Genomic DNA, 17052 nt, shown 5'->3' on the forward strand with positions numbered 1-17052 from the left:
CCAATACAGTGCTGAGTGCAACAGGATAATGGAGGTCTCAAAAAAGGCACGTTATGTATACCAATCGATGAGGATGCCGCTAAAATCATGGAAATCGTCTACTAGTATCGGCATGCGAACTGGAATTGAAACTGAGAATATTAAAGATTACTAAAATTACATAAAACCGGTCTCAGAGAGAAGCTTGTTGTATGAGTGCCACACGAATTGATGCCAAATAAATGGTTCTACCTATTGACGTTTTTGCGAAAATTTAACAGAGTCAATTCATTTTTGAAGCGGATATTGCATGGCGGTAACGTCACAGCGATGGGTAACATATAGTACGCTAATATGAATCGAGAAGTACCGTATCCAAATAAATATTTTTGACATGGCCAAAATTATTGCCATGCCCAGATTGAAGCAGCCGATCAACAAGGAATGACCAGAATTGGCGAATAGAAGAGATATTATTTATTCCTCAAGCCAACAAGTGGCCGGAGAGCTTTTATGGGTGGCTCTCTCCCATTAACCATACAGCCTCCAATAGGCACCGAGCGATCACTTCCAGAGTTTGACGCAAACCCAACATCAAGAAAGGCCTGTGGAAATGAGATGGTCAATTTTTTTTAACGGTAAGAACCAGTACTTCTTTAGAAAAAGAAGGTTTCTCTTCGATTCGCGTCCGTAATACTTCAACTGCTGTTTTCGTCTTAGGTAGTATTGCGAGTTGTGTCATTAGACGAATACGTTTTTAGCGATAACGAACCCTTGTCAAATTAACCAACTTTCTTAGCAAATAACCCAATACGTTACTACAAAGCCTCCCAAACTTCAATATGAAATTGTGCGTTGTCAATTTGTGTGATTTTCGACAGTGTCTTAACTTTTTCACTCTCCTGTTTTTCTTTTCCAAACGGAACTGATTGGTTTTGGCTCATTTAGCGGTTGCGTTACCACTTTTGTGACTTTTGACAGTTTTGTAAAATAAATGTTTGTCTGTTTAGTCTCCCTGGTCTCCTTCGAGGGTTGAGTGCTTAGCAGTTTTGCTCGTCACCTAATTTTGACAGAACAAATGGTTCATACAATTTTCGGTATCCTAAATGTGATAAAGAGATAGGTCTGAGGGATCGATTTGAATTTCATTAATTCAAACAAAAGTTTTGATTCATCGGTATGTATGCACGTGGAGTTTTTATTGATTGACAGAAAGGTTGTTTCGGATGCAATAAACCCACCGTTATTCGTCTCAATACTATGAGGATAATGAAACCAGGAAAGTTTTGGGCCGCATCAGCCGAAAATATTTCCTGGAATTAAGCGAAGGCTGTTACCAACCCAAAGCGGAATAATTATGCGGTTAATGTGTATTTAGTGAATTGTTACTGCAAGATATCGGTAAATACATTTATATCTCATTTTCAAGTTTAATTTTAAATAATGTTCAATAAAAATATAGTTGCCTCTTCAGCAAAAGCCATATAATCAAAGTTCCAGACTTTGTATAAAATTTATTAAAACTGATCAAAATTTCCACCTATTTAATTAGAATTTTTGAAAAACTTTTGATTATGCAATTTTTTAGCCTATTAAATTTTAATGCAATGAAGTGTCTCAAAAATCGCGTTGATTTAATTATTTTTTTTTTGTTTTGTGCACTTTCAACAAAGCTCAACACTATGGGCAAAAGAAGTTGCATAAAATCAACGCGATTTCTGAGGTACTTAAAACTTTCACTGTATTATACTAAAATTTAGTGGATTGTGAACGGCATACCCAAAAGTTTTCCAAAAGCTCTGATTATTGATGGAAGCCGATGAATTTTTCTGAACTTCGAAAAAAGTTTGGAAGTTCGTTCATATGGGGTGTGTTGTTTGAAAAATATATGTATTTTTAATGGAAATTAGTTAAAATTATAATTAAAAAATTAGATTCAAAAATTTATAGTCAGAAGTGAGGTGTGCGAGCTTTTTTTCGATGAGTATATGTATAGGGCTATTCAATAGGTGCGCTTCAACTTTTTTCCGATAAGGAGGGCGAACGACGCAATATTTTTTATTTTTCGCTTGTCATTTGTAAACTTCATTAGTATACATTTCATCATGGAACGCTACACACTTGAGCAACGATTGCAAATCGTGCAAATTTTTTATGAAAATAATCGTTCTGGTGCTGCTACTTTAAGAGCATTACGGCCATTTTACGGTCCATTTAACAATCCGTCCCGTTTTGGGGTTATGTGAAGTCATTGGTCTACAGTAACAAGCCGGCGACGATTTGTGAGCTCAGAGCCAATATTGAATGCGAAATTGCTGGAATTTCGGCCGATTTATGCAAAAGAGTGGTCGAAAATTGGGTTCAACGATTGGACTTCGTAAAACGTGCACGCGGTGGTCATGCAAAAGAAATCGAATTTCATACTTAAATGTATATGTTCAAACTCGATAATAAAAAAAAATTAGTTAAAAAAGTCAAACCGTTTGTGTTTTATTCAAAAAAGGTCGAAAGTTGAAGCGCTCTTACTGAAAAACCCTTTACTTACCTATATATGTAGGCATTTCCAAAATCCTCATGTTTGTGCAGAAGCTTCGGAAGTGTGAATGACATGTCATATTCGACATTAGCTGGCAATTGCCAATTTTTGAGTCACAGATATTATTCACTATTCTGCCATTCGTTATGAAGAAACTACATATCTGTATATAAAACGCTGCTGCCGGAAAAAATATACATTGACCATTATGCCGACTATTAAAGTACCATCAGATGTTAGATAAAATGTATTCCCTGCAAATGTGTCTAAAAATTGTTTAAATGTAGCCGCGTAAGCAATCACACTATTAATTTGCATGTAATTTTAACAAGCAAATATTTATTATTTCTGAAAAAGTGACTAGCAGGCTAATTCACTGAAACTAATAAGGGGTATCCAGTGATTGGTTATTTGCGGTACTATAGGCAAGACATTTCCGCTGTATTTTTAAAATTCAATTCCGTTTAATTATTCCTCATACGACTGAGAAATACCAAAGATGTGCAAATCTTATTAAGGGGGTCAACCATATCAGCAGACTGCTAAATTTGCTTGGAAGGCACGGAACGATTTCAATTGATTGTGTTGAAGTTATTATTTATTGACAATTAACAACACTATTTTCTTCTATTACTAGGCGCCTTCGATTCGCCACTTCTCTGCTCCCTACAATTGGGCTCTGCTAACTTGACGAGAAATTTGCATGTGAAAGCAACAACAAAGTTATCGTGCAAGATTCGCCACTAGCGAATTATGCCTCATACAACTGGGATTATTCATTATATTCAATGCTGCCAACTCTCTTTTCTAATAACATAAGGGCTGAAACGTTCTGGGCCTATAGCATTAGTTTTATTGCATTCACCTTCTTTTCACTTAGTAGTAACCTTAAAAAGACAGCTTTCATGATATTCTATTCAAAAGTTTGTTAGTTATTGTGTTAAGAGGGAGGCTACTTTTGTTACACATTTTCAAAGCAAGGGATAAAAATCAACTTTTAAACTACTTTTTGATGTGGCAAAAATAGCATTTAGACAAAAAATGTCTTGAAAAGTGTTATGGGGACTCTACTGCGTCGGAAGCAACAATAAGACGATGGTTTGCTGAATTCAAACGTAGTCGTAGAGATACCGATGATACACAACGCAGTGGATGGCCAAATGAGGCACTAACACCAGAAAACATCAAAAAATCCCCAAGATCGTTTAAAGGAAGCTGACTTTATATTGCATGAGCATTTGACAATGAGAAATGGGAGCCGCGTTTGCTCACTGTTGATCGAAAAGAAGAAAGAAAAGAATGTGTCGATGAGGGCAAAACTACAGGGTCCGCCATATAACTTTACGGAATTAAAAATGCTATAAAAAAGAAACTACTCAATATTTTTCCAAACTGTTTCTTTTATTTTGAAGTACAATCCTTCCGGTTGATGATGGAACACAACTTCATTCATATGGCTGCCTCGGCTAGCCGTGCACCATCCCATACGATCGGTCCAATTTTTCAACACATTTTCGATTGTATGCGGCTGTATTTCAACTATGACATCGCGTATGTTGGTTTTCAGTGCATCAATTGTTGCTGGTTTGTTGGCATAACACTGGTCTTTGACGGCACCCCAAAGATAATAATCCAACGGCGTCAAATCGCAGCTCCGAGGCGGCCAAACGATATCAAAATTTCGGCTGATAATGCGATCTTCGAAGACAGTGCGCAAAAGATTGATCGTAGCATTCGCTGTGTGGCAAGTAGTGCCATTTTGTTGGAACCAAATGCCACCAATATCCTCCTCTTCAATTTCTCGGAACGAAAATTCGTTCAACATGGCCCGGTAACGCTCTCCATTGACGGTTACGGCCACTCCTCGCTCATTTTCGAAGAAATCCGCACCAAACAGTGACTCGTTGTAAATGCATCGGCTTTTCTTCGAGTGCCTGCGGGTTTTCTGAGCCCCAAATGCGGCAATTTTGCTTGTTAACATACCCGCCGAGATGGAAATGAGCTTCATCCGAAAAGATGATTTTTCGGTAAAAGTCTTCATCTTTGGGTGGTCGGTTTGCTTCAGCTGCCGAACCAATTGGACTTTGTACGGCGTCATACCAAGGTCTTTACGCAAAATTCGTCTCATTGATGTCTCCGAAATGTCCAATTGTTGAGAACGACGGTGAACTGATGTTCCTGGTGATTCACGAACACTCTCGGCCACAGCAGCAATATTTTCGGGTGTACGCGCGGTTTTTGGTCGGTCACGCGTTGGTTTGTCAATAAGCAACCCAGTTTCTCTTACTTTTTTCGCAAAGTAACGCACATACGCTTCATTCGGTGATTTTCTTCTTCCCATTGCCGTACGTAATTTTCGTACACATTCTGCAACATTACCATGATTTTCAAAGTAATGCCGCAATATTTCCCAGCGTTCTTTGAGCGTATACACAACCATTTTCGTTCAGCGGAAGAATAAAACTAATTTTCTGTCAAATCAGATGACTGCTAAGTGTTACTATTTTTCAAATAATACCTAGTTCAAAACCGTAACGATAGATGGCGGGCCCTGTATATGAGTTGCACTTCGATTTGCTTCTACTTATTTTTAAATTTATTTATCTATTCGCCCTCGCTATCTCTATTGCTATCTCTTCTGAATAATACACCTTTCCTTCATCTTGATTTATGTACAAGAAGTGGAGTTAAGATCACTTTGATCTTTCTATTAAATAAAATATTTTCGTAGTTGGGACTCGCATCAGATTCAAATCTTCACATTATTTCATTAACATTTTTGGCTATCTGTCCTTTTTCTTTGAGTGTTTTTAATCCGAAACTTAAATGATATTTCCGGCAATCGAAGTGTAACCAATTAAAAAGACCATACATTTAGTTTGGGAAATTACTTTTATTCCATTCAGAGTAAAAAATGTGTGAAAACAATATAAAATTATTAGTCAGTCTACTTTTGCCTTGATTATGGATTTATGATGGTGCAGAAACGAATCGCAAGCTACACGAATGTAACTTGCAGGAATTTTGGCCCACTCGCAGCCAAAGGTTTTTTCAGCGCCTCGAGACTGGTGAATCTTTTAGTTCGGACCTTGCTCTCGAAAAGGGCCCAAAGAGAATAATCTATCGGACTGCCATCTGGTCAATTTGAGAGCCATTGTGTGGACATTATGAAGTGCGGAACGTTGTTTTTTAGCCATTCTTGGTTCACTCGAACTTTGTGAGACAGTGCCGAGTCCTGTTGAAACGTCTGAAATGTTTGTGTGCCCATGGCTTCAAAGCAACCTCCAGAATACTTTCTTGATAATATTTCGCATTTGCCTTGACGCCAGGCTCGATGAAAACGATTGGAGAGCGCCCATCTGCGGTTACAGCGGCCCAAACCAGTACCTGTGGTGGGTGCTGTCTCCTGGTGACCAATCGATGACTCAAATTCTCACATGAACGGTCAGTCATATAAACCCGATAGTTTTGGGAGTTTACGAGGTGCTCAATTTGAAAAATTTTCTCGTCAAAAAACAAAATGTCTGCTTTGCTGTGAGATCATGCGCCTTTTGGATCTTGCAAGGCTTGACTTTGAGATCATTTTTCAGTATGCGGTGGATGCTTCGTCGAAGATTTCGCTAAAGTCGCTTCTTCACTTTTTGAACCATTCCACGTGACGTTGCAGTATTTTGAGGACCGCTTCATTGACGTTTCGGGATTCTAGAGGTATCAGTAACGAGAAATGGTGTGGTAAACAAAAACTTTATTTACTTTAAGGTACACGAGCTCACGAGCAAGCGCTGGTTGTGATTTTCCAGTTGGAAAAAATTGAACTTAAAATGCGTTTATAGTTAGTTGATTTCACTATAGGAATCTTCCTATGTCCACTTGCGAAAGTGATAAGTTTTGACAGCAAAATGATTTGTAAAAATACTCTTCTTGTGATGTCTGACCGCACCTTTATTTCGGAGCCCTCAACGTATGTCCGAGTATGCTCTCAACTATTTGTTATTGCAATTGTGGCATTTGTTTCTGATGTTGCCACTGATGATGATGAATTATTTTGTAGCAATCGCTTTTTCATTCAAATTTATTTTTTATTATTTACATACATACAAAACATACATTTATGTTTACATATATGCATTGTTAGTTAGCTACATTTTCGTGTGTTGCCTGCTATTATACTCGTAGATTTTTCATAAAACACATAACACTTGTCCACTACCTGGTTGCGAAAGTGCTGGAATATATATATACATACATATGTATATGGACTATATTGACATGTATGTACAGATATGTGCGAGTAGGTTATTGCCAATAATAAAATAACTTTGTTGAAAAGTTGATGCTAAGCAAACTATCAACTGCAGTAAATATTATTGTGCATCAAAGTGAAACGTGAGGCTTGAAGGAGGTGGGGTTAGAGTTCAAAATTTAGGTGTGATATAAAATTCAGCGGCATTTACTATACATACATACATCTATACATATATGATAACTTTATTTTTTAACACTTTTTCTTCAGATACTGATTTATTTTTTATAAATTTGGTACATTTGTGGCTTATGAAATTCCGCTAATTAAAATTTTGCATTCGGATAACAAGTACAATTTTATGGAGATATATTTTTGAACATCCATAGTTAATTATGAGCATTAACTTAACGCTACATTAAAATTTATTGAGGCTCAGAACCCATCTAGGGAACGCAATGGATCTTTCAGGTTGCTGTGATAAATGCCTTCATAATAATTGGAAAAACATTGTAGTAAAAATATTTTTTTTACTGATTACTTAAGGGGGTAGTATGGTTAATTCGGTGTAAAACAAGCATATTTTTCGAAATTTTTTTTGTCGACACAGTTGATTTATTCAAAATTTTAAAATTACTTCATTATAAAGTCATATTTAAAGAATATTGTGTGAAATTTTCATTGATTTTTATGAAGAAATGAGTTGGTGGCAGCGAATCTTCGCGGACGTCTCATAAAAAAGTTTTATTGCGGTGTCCCTCAGAACTCATTACTGGATCAACTAAAATCAAAAAACCAAATTGATTTCATCAGCTAATAAAGTTTCGCAGGTAACAACGTCGATTTTTTTTTTTTTTTTTTTTTAATTTTTTAAAGCGCTTTGAAGTCAAAACACCAATTTTTCATAAAAAAAACTTGAAAACTTTGTTATTTTAAAATATGACAAAATTTAAAAAAAAAAACTCGACGTCATTACCTCGTGAATAAAGTAAAGAAACAAAAAAACCAAATTTGAAAAGAATCGGTGCAGTAGATATGAATCTACAGTGGACACCGACCGTAAAAAAGGCAAGTGTGAGAAAAACGCGTTTAAAGATTTGTGAAGATTGTGAAATCCGGTTGGAGAGGTAGATACTTAATCCTTTGTGTCTTTGTCAATTTTACTCTAATGCACTTCAAACTTTCACACAATAATCTTAAGATGTTATAGAATAATTAAAAAAAAAAAAAAAATGAAAAAAAAAAAAAAATACCATACTACCCCCTTAAAGAAATTACAGTAAAAATACTACATATATAATAATAATATAATTTAATTTGATTTAATTATCAGCAAAATATCTGCTCTTTAGTGAAAATAGTTAGTGGTACTAGATTCAATACTGAACCCCTAGATTCAATGAATAATTTAATTTTAAAATATGTACTTTAAGCTCGTTATTCGCTTTTAGTTTTTCTTAAAGCAATCAATTCAAAATTTGCATCGCTGGGTGTTTGCCTTCTGAACCAATTTATTACTATGATTTTAAATACCTGTTTGTACACTGAGAACTGGAAAGAATCTATTCTGCCGCTAAGTGCTCTATTTAAACAGTTTTGAACTATTTATAAATCCTAAAACTGCTGTGGGCTCAATTTATACCAGGATGTTTGGATCTATAACCCCGCTTCTTAGGTAATTTAGCCTGCGTCGTTCCACTGCGGGACAGTCAAATAGCGCATGTTCTGTTGTTTCTTGTGCCTCTGCGCTTACGTACAAAGAATTTTTTGAACCTGTCATTTGCCTTGCAGAGTACCGATTTTTGAGTTTTTTGGCGTTCTTCTACGAATACATTATCTGCCACATAGCTCGAAGGCGCGGACCACCGCCTGAAAAATGGAAGTCTTTTTCTGCATTAATTGCCTCCTTGAAATCTGGCCCAATAATTCCAGGCCAGACATATCTTCGTCTTGATTGGCGCGATAATCGCTTACGCGATTTTGGTAGAGTTTAACAAAGCGTATCAGTCGTTTCTTTCTCGTTGTAACCGACGGCAGTCGCATACAACAAGTGTAGCCAAGTTATTCTCCACCTAATCTTTCCAACGTAGAGAAGGATTTCCTCTTCCTCTGCTACCACCAGGTGATACACTTCAAATACTTTCAGAGCCGGAACGTTTTTATCCATTTGAACAACTCTGCTAACGTAGCCGCTGGATCTTTATTCGCTATATTGTCGTAAAGCGCATAGAGCTCATCGTTCCATCGCTAGCGATATTCGCCGTTGCCAACGCGCGAAAATCCAAAATTCTTCCCAGAATCTTTCTCTCAAATACTCCAAGCGTCGCTTCATCGGATGTTGTCATCGTCCACGCTTCGGTGCCATACGTTAGGACGGGCATAATGAGAGCCTTGTAGAGTGTTAATTTTGTTCGTCGAAAGAGTAATTTACTACTCAATTGCAGACTTATCCCAAAGTAGCACTTGTTGTCAAGAGATATTCAACTTTGGATTTCAAGGCTGACATTTTTATCGCTGTTATTGGCGGTCCTTAAAAAACGAGGTCTCGTACAACCTCATAATCACAACTGTGAACAGTGATATGAGTGGTGATACGCGAGTGTCCCGACTGTTTGTTTGATGATAGGCGGTACTCATTCTCCACCAGACGCATTCGCTTTGGCCGCTAACAGCGCGGTTATTAAGGCCGATGATGTCAATTGTACGCTCTTATAAAATATTGCACCTGACGGATTAAGTTCTGTTGCTCGCACGATCTTTCCAGCATCAGCTTAAAGAAGTCGCACGGCAGCGACAAACATTTTTTTCTTGGCCAATCGAGTAATTTGGATCGAATCAGTGTGACGTCATGTCAAACCAGCTACTGGTGTTTGCTTAAAGGTGTGGGTCGCGAAGCATTGTGCTGATGGAACATAACCACCTTTCTATTCGCTAATTAGAATCGTGTTGAGGTCCGCCTCGGGCTCATGGGAGCAAATCATTGTCGATAAATCCCTTTCAATTTCATCCAACGTACTAGGCTCTTAGTTAAGGTTTAGCGATCATTTCGCAAGCAATTTGACCATGACATTTTTTGGCTGGTGTTCACATACTTAAAGTCTCCCTTATGCCAGAAATATGAAAGTGTAGAAATAAAAATTTTAACAAATCAAATTTGAAAGTTTATTGCTCTCGTATAATTAAAGATTTGGTTTCTGATATAAAAAGTTATTTGTGATTTCCTTGTGCGAATGCTATGGTGGTATTTGGTATAATACCGAACATCCAAAAGTGCAATTCAAATTTAGAAAATTTTTCATTTGTACATTTAACTTATCGCCAGTTACCATGCACTTCATACGCAGGCATTAACTTAAAGGATTATTTTGTGTCAATTCATCGGGCATCCAAACATCGAAAACTTTTTTAAAACCAACCTCGTGAAAATGGTTTTAGAAGGTTTTCTGGTTAATTTCCATAACCGGGCTAATGAAATAAAGGCTCAAATGCTAGTCAGGATTTCCAAAACTTTAATAAGTTTATCAATATTTTCGAGAATTAATTTATTAAAGCATCAAAATTGGATTCCTTATAACCAGAATGGTATCATTGGAGCCATCACTTTGCTATAGCATTCGATAATGTATTGGATCCTCAGACAGGACAAATATTTTGGCCGCCGGCTCACGCTTTAGACTTGCACTGTAGTGGTGTTAAGGAATGTACCGACTTATCTTTCTTTTAAAACCCACTATGGAATATCGTAAGATACTATTACACAAAACTAATAAATAACAGTTTTTTGGTCGCACCTTTGAACCAACGCATAGTATTACGCGCCCCGAGGTGGCTCACTAAAGACATCTAGTGAAAAATTTGATTTAAGAAATATTAACCGGATTACTATAAATTGTATATTTTCATAGAATTTTTCATTGAACACCATAAAAATTAACCCTTTGTAGTACGTATAATAATCATAAATATTTTGATTAAATTTATTAAATTTTAGTATTTTTAAAGTATTCATATATTTATATGTGCAAATGTATGCAAATGTATATGACCAAAGCCGAGGTAATGTAAGCAGCTGACGGTGAGTGCGATGAAGGTAACGGAAAATTTTATTGGAGTGTGGAAAATGTTTCACACGTGGTAATTCCTGTGGCAAAGGTATTTATTCTTCAGCTGGATGACGAAATGTTGCAGTGTGTATACATATGAATATGTGCGCACTGGGAATAACAGAGCGTAGTACAATCAGCACCAGAAGTTTTAACGCCTTGGGTTATTTGTAAACGGGGTAGCCGCAGAATGGCATCAGCAAACGTGAGCTAACGAAAACAGAAAAAATATGAGGACAGCTAAAACAACATAGAATGAAGGAAAACATGCACATATTGCTCCAAGTGTGAATGGACATTACTGCTATTAAAGGTAGCAGTTAGCATGCAGGTGCAACCAAAATATTGTAGCAATAGAATATCCAGAGGAAAATCAAAATTGAAAATATAAGTAATATCCATTTTATGTATGTGAGTATGTAAGTCCATACTTATATATAGGGTGGGCCATATAACGTTTGCTTTTTGAACCACCTATTTTTTTGAGAATGGTAACACATATGACATGTCAAATGTGTTCATAATTTGCTTAAAGGTTTCACATTTACGAAGTGGGACGCTATACGCTTGAACAAAATTGGGAAATATTGAAAACCTATTTCCAAAGTGAGTGGTGAGTCTTCTTCTTCTTTTCTGATTTTCACATCGGTGGCTACGTCAATAAGCAAAATTGTCGGATTTGGGGCTCAGAAAATCCACACGTTAATGTAGAGAAGCAAATGCATCCACAACGAGTCACTGTTTGGTGCGGTTTTCGGTCTGGCGGCATCATCGGGCCATTTTTTTCGAAAATGAGCGAGGAGCCGCGGTTACAGTAAATGGCGAGCGTTACCGTGACATGCTCAACGAGTTGTTTCCAAAAATTGAAGAGGATGACATGGACGACATTTGCCTTCAACAAGACGGTGCAACTTGTCACACTGCCAAAGTTACATTCGAGCTTTTGGCTACCGTTTTTGAAAACCGAATAATCAGCCGAAATTCCGATATGAATTGGCCGTCTCGGAGCTGTGATTTAAGCCCGTTGGACTATTTTTTGTGGGCAGCCGTTAAGGACAAATGCTATGTGAACCATTCAGAGACGGTTGATGCTTTAAAACACGAAATCGCAGTTGCCATTCATGAAATTGGAGCCCAAACAATCGAAATTGTGCTGAAAAATTGGGTTGATCGAATGGCCTACTTAAAGCCAGTCGTGGCAGTCATTTGAACAATATTATTTTTCATTCATAAATGGCAATGTTCAATATTCAAAATAAAAAAAAAAGTTTGAAAAAATATTTATAATTTTTTTTTTATAGCTGATTCAAAAAGCAAATTTTACATGGCCCACCCTATACTTAGTTTTGCCATAAGTTCTGTTACAAGTTAAGTTTCGTAATAGATATGAAATTAGGTATAATACTTTTTTGTAGTGAAGTTAGCTTTATTTAATCATGTAAGTACTGTAAGCAAAAATTTTAAATTTTCATTCGAAATGGTCACCATTTGATTTTACACAAGCCTTCGAACGATTAGACCATTCAGCTATTGCAGCACCTAGGGATTCCATGAATACTGACGTCGCTGTTCGAACCAAAGATCGTTTCAGACTACCCGAATTTCTGTGAGGTCTTTAACAGGCCATGTTCTCCAATTCTGACCACAAACTAAGGTCTAATAGATTCAGATCTGGACTACCAGTGGGCCAATCTTCTGCGGCTATGAACCCAGTAATTTTGGTTTTTAGCCATTGCTAGGTGGAAGATCGAACGTTCTCCATTGAGGATAGTTCTGCTCAACTGCTTCAACACATTTTCTAATACATGCCTCTGGTACATTTTTACCCCGGTCTTAACCCATTTTTCACAGAAATGAAGAGATGAAACGCTTTTAAAAGACACTCCCCACAAAACCATTACGGAGGTTGGATGGTGGCCACGCTGATCCCTTGGAACAACATTTTTAGAAGTTTTAGAAGAGAGTTTGTCGTGTTGCGTATTAAAAACTACTTCAACAGTGAAAATTGTCTGATCTGTAAATAAAATATTTTCATGGTCGTTGACCGCGAACCACCGAGGAAGCTGCTTGCATCTGTCAAGCCTAAGATGATCAGTTGAACGATGGAAGACTTTCATGTGGAGATCATCTCTAACTTATCTTGACATGGCTTTAGTCAATACATTAATTTTCCTGGACATGATTACCTGTCCCCTAAGGCGATTTCTTTTACGGTGGCACTGGTTCGAAGCATGCGAGGACGACCACTTCCTTTTCTGTCTGTCACTTCAGACGTTTGTGAAAAACGGTAAACAAATATTACTGAAATATTACGTTTCTTCAGCAATTCGTAAGCCCCATTGCTCCTTTTGTAATACAATCACTGCAATGGGACCACTCCATTGTTAACAAGCCAAATTTGCCATGAGTATTATTTATGAGGCTGCCGCCTTAGCCGAATAGGTTGGTGCGCGACTACCATTCGGAATTCACAGAGAGAACGTTGAATCGAATCTCGGTGAAACACCAAAATTAAGAAAAACATTTTTCTACTAGCGGTCGCCCCTCGGCAGGTAATCGCAAGCCTCCGAGAGTATTTCTGCCATGAAAAAGCTCCTCATAAAAATATTTGCCGTTTGGAGTTGGCTTGAAACTGTATTCCCCTCCATTTGTTGAACAACATCCAGGCGCACAACACAAATATGAAGAGGAGCTCGGCCAAACACCCAAAGAGGGTGTACGCGCCACTTATATATATATATATATATATATATATAATATATATATAATTTATGAGCAGACAATGCATACAAACAAAAGCAAAAATTACGGAACTTTTTTCTGCGAATTTGTTCTCGCCGTATACATTGTAAAATTTGTTACAGAATTTATGGCAAGGCTACGTATACGAGGTGTGTTCAAAAAGTATAGCAAATTTTGAATTTTCGCAGGTTACGTATATTCGAATTTGTATTTTTTGTGGGGATATGTTGGCACTTATGTGTTTCACTCATGCCGAGGAGTTCGGCCATTTTAAATGTTCATTTAATTGTTGACAGCTGCTTTGCTTGCACGTGTTCCGGCTCGTCTTCGATTTTTACCTATTCGAAAAGATGGATCAAAGAAGCTGTATCTGATTTAAGTGTCGTTAGTTGTAAAAAAATAATTATGTTATAAAGAACGCATTAATATTACAAAAACAAAGGAAAAGTAATCAGAACTGGTCGAAATGCTGTGGTACTATAGCGGCCTAGGAAAAGATAGATACTCTCTTATTTAGGATACTTGTACAATCTACCCGCCATCAAAATCAGTCATAAGTACCTTTAACCTCAGTATTAAAACTTACAACTTTGTTTATGGGCTGTAAATCATAAGAAAAAAAATAAAGGGTTTTCCAATAAGAGGTGTTATTTTGATAAAATTGGTTGTGTGGCACGTAGTGCCGTCTTCTTGAAAATAAACGTTGTCCAGATCAATACCACCCAATTACGGCCATAAAAATCGTTAATCATCTCTCGATTCACTGTAACTGTTGCTCCAGCTTCATTTTCGAAAAAGTAAAGGTCTGCCAAATGTTCACCATTTTTATAGTTAAATTTAATAATTTCAATGCGTTGTTTAAACGTGTATCGTTCCATTTTTATAATGCCGTAGTTTCTATATTACTTATCAAATATCAAAAAATGTCAGCTTCAAAAGTGGCATCTACCGAAATAGCGGGCTATTCAAAATAACACCTGTTATTGGAAAACCCTTTAGTAAACGTCACACTGTCGACTTTTTTATTACAGGCAGTACTATCTTCTTGGCTAGAACTGTACAAACGCACATGTACGTTGAAATGTGTGAGTGCTGCAAAAATAGTAGTTTCACCGTTATTTCGGGCATTACTATGGCTATTGGCTTAAATTTTCAGCTTTAGGTGGTGATATCGCTAAAAACTATGCCGATTTCATCAAAATGAAAATTGAAAGAAAATAAATAAATTTGTTCCAAGTCAAGCAAAGTGGCTGTCAAGAGACAAAACGTAGAAATATTCGCAACACTGGAAGCAGACACAAATAGCCCAAGGCCATAGCAAGCATAAATATGTGTAAATGTGCGTATATATGCGTACAGGATGGTCCAATTACAGGCATGTTTCTGAACCATAGGTTATTTCGACATTTGATTCTCAGCATTTCCTATCTTAAAGCTTTGAAAGTATTCATTGTAACACACCCAAGAACAAAATGCTTTATTTTCTGATTTAATGGCAAATAATTCTTTTATGAGTGCTATACTGCTCAAACTGTACATTTATTGATAATAACAGGTGGCGCTAAAGTAATCCTCCTATCAGAAAATGCTATAAATTTTGCGATTGGCCCCTAATGTCAGTTCTGTTTCGACATGTGTGTAGTAAACACATGCGAAATACACGCTAATAAACAATGTTACGCTACACTGCTCCAGAACGCGGAATGCTGCTGAATATTTATTTGACCAATAATCGGTCGGTGACTTTGGCACAACGTGAATTTCGTCGCAGATTTCCTCGCCGTCCAACGCCTACTGGTGAAACACTGCGACGTTTAGCCGCTCGCCTCGAAGAGACTGGAGTAGCCGTTCTGCAGAGAATATTGCTGCTGTAGCCGAGGATGTCATGGAAGCGCCGTCGACATCGACCAGATGACGTGCCACGCAAATGGGTATCAGTCGAGGGTCTTTACAGCGGATTTTGGTACAAGATTTGAAGATGTTTCCGTACAAAGTCCAGACGTTGCATTAGCTGTTAGCTGCTGACCGCCAATCGCGTCTAACATACGCTCAAGCCATCCTTAATCACCACCAAGAGGAATATGATTTTTCATCAAAAATAATCATGAGTGATGAGGCCCATTTCCATCTTGCGGGTACGTAAATAAGCAAAATTTACGCTTTTAGGGCACTGAAAATCCGCGTGTAGTCCACGAAGAGCCATTACACCCGCTCAAAGTCACTGTATGGTGTGCTGTTTTCGCTGGAGGAGTCATCGGACCTTTTTTCGAGTTCTTTTTGCCGCAACTTGATGAATTGGGATTGGAAAACATGTGGTTCCAACAGGACGGTGCAACGGCACACACTGCACGTGCCACAACCGATATGCTGAAGGATGCATTTCCCGGGCGCCTAATCTCCCGTTTTGGCGATTTGCTCCAGACTTCTTTTTGTGGGACTTTTTGAAATCGCGGGTTTATGTCAACAAGCCTCAGACTCTTGCAGCTCTTAAAGACAATATCCGTCAAGAATGTGAGGACCTATCGCCAGAAGTTTTGGCCAAAGTGATGGAAAATGCCAAAAAAAGGGCTCAAATGGCAATCAACTGTGGCGGCGGCCATTTACATGACATCATATTCTCGATTTGATGCAAAAAAAATTGAAAGACCAAATAAAAATAATCCACAAGAAGAATCAAAGTGGTTCATATTTTTTTTTAAATTAGAGCCAAAAAACATCGCAAGGTTACTTTTGCGCCACCTTCTATAAGTAAGTTCTGAAAAAAGCGATAAGCGAAATTGCTGTAGAAAAGCAAATTTATCCGTATAGAGTGCCCACTATGTGTGAATTTTGAAGTGATGGTATCATTGACCCATTTTCTTTGAGTATATTGCCAGAAAGGCCCCTTTAGAGGCAGAGTCATGATCGCCAACTCTATATAGACAGAAATTTTAGAGATGAATGAGGATGACCTTAGGCTTCAACATGATGGCGACCTATGTAACAGAACTCATCAAACAATCGAGCTTATGGGCACTTTGTTCCGTAATTTCGTTAGCAGCTGTATGGATGATGTAGGTTAGTCGCCTGGAACCAAGTTTGACTCTTTCATTTTAGGTTATCATTGCAAATTGATGTTATGTGGATTATCCAGATAGAACTAGCTTCTTACGATACATATTGATCAAAATATTCGTGAGATAGTGCCGGAAATCGTCAAAAAGTTGTTGTAGAATTGTGTTCGCACGATATGCCAGGCCGTCCTATGAATGAGACGGATCAAGTTTTATACGGTATTGCCGAGCAGTATTTTATGAAATTATTATTTAGTTCATTTCTACATGCACACAAATATGGTGTCTCGACCGGAAAACAAATTTCGCCTGTCTTTTTTAAATTTTTTAAATTATTATATTATTATTTGCTAGGGAGCGTAAAGAACCGAAACACATAAATTCCATTGGGACCGA

This window comes from Anastrepha obliqua, chromosome 2 (genome assembly GCF_027943255.1).
Source record: "Anastrepha obliqua isolate idAnaObli1 chromosome 2, idAnaObli1_1.0, whole genome shotgun sequence".
NCBI lineage: Eukaryota > Metazoa > Arthropoda > Insecta > Diptera > Tephritidae > Anastrepha > Anastrepha obliqua.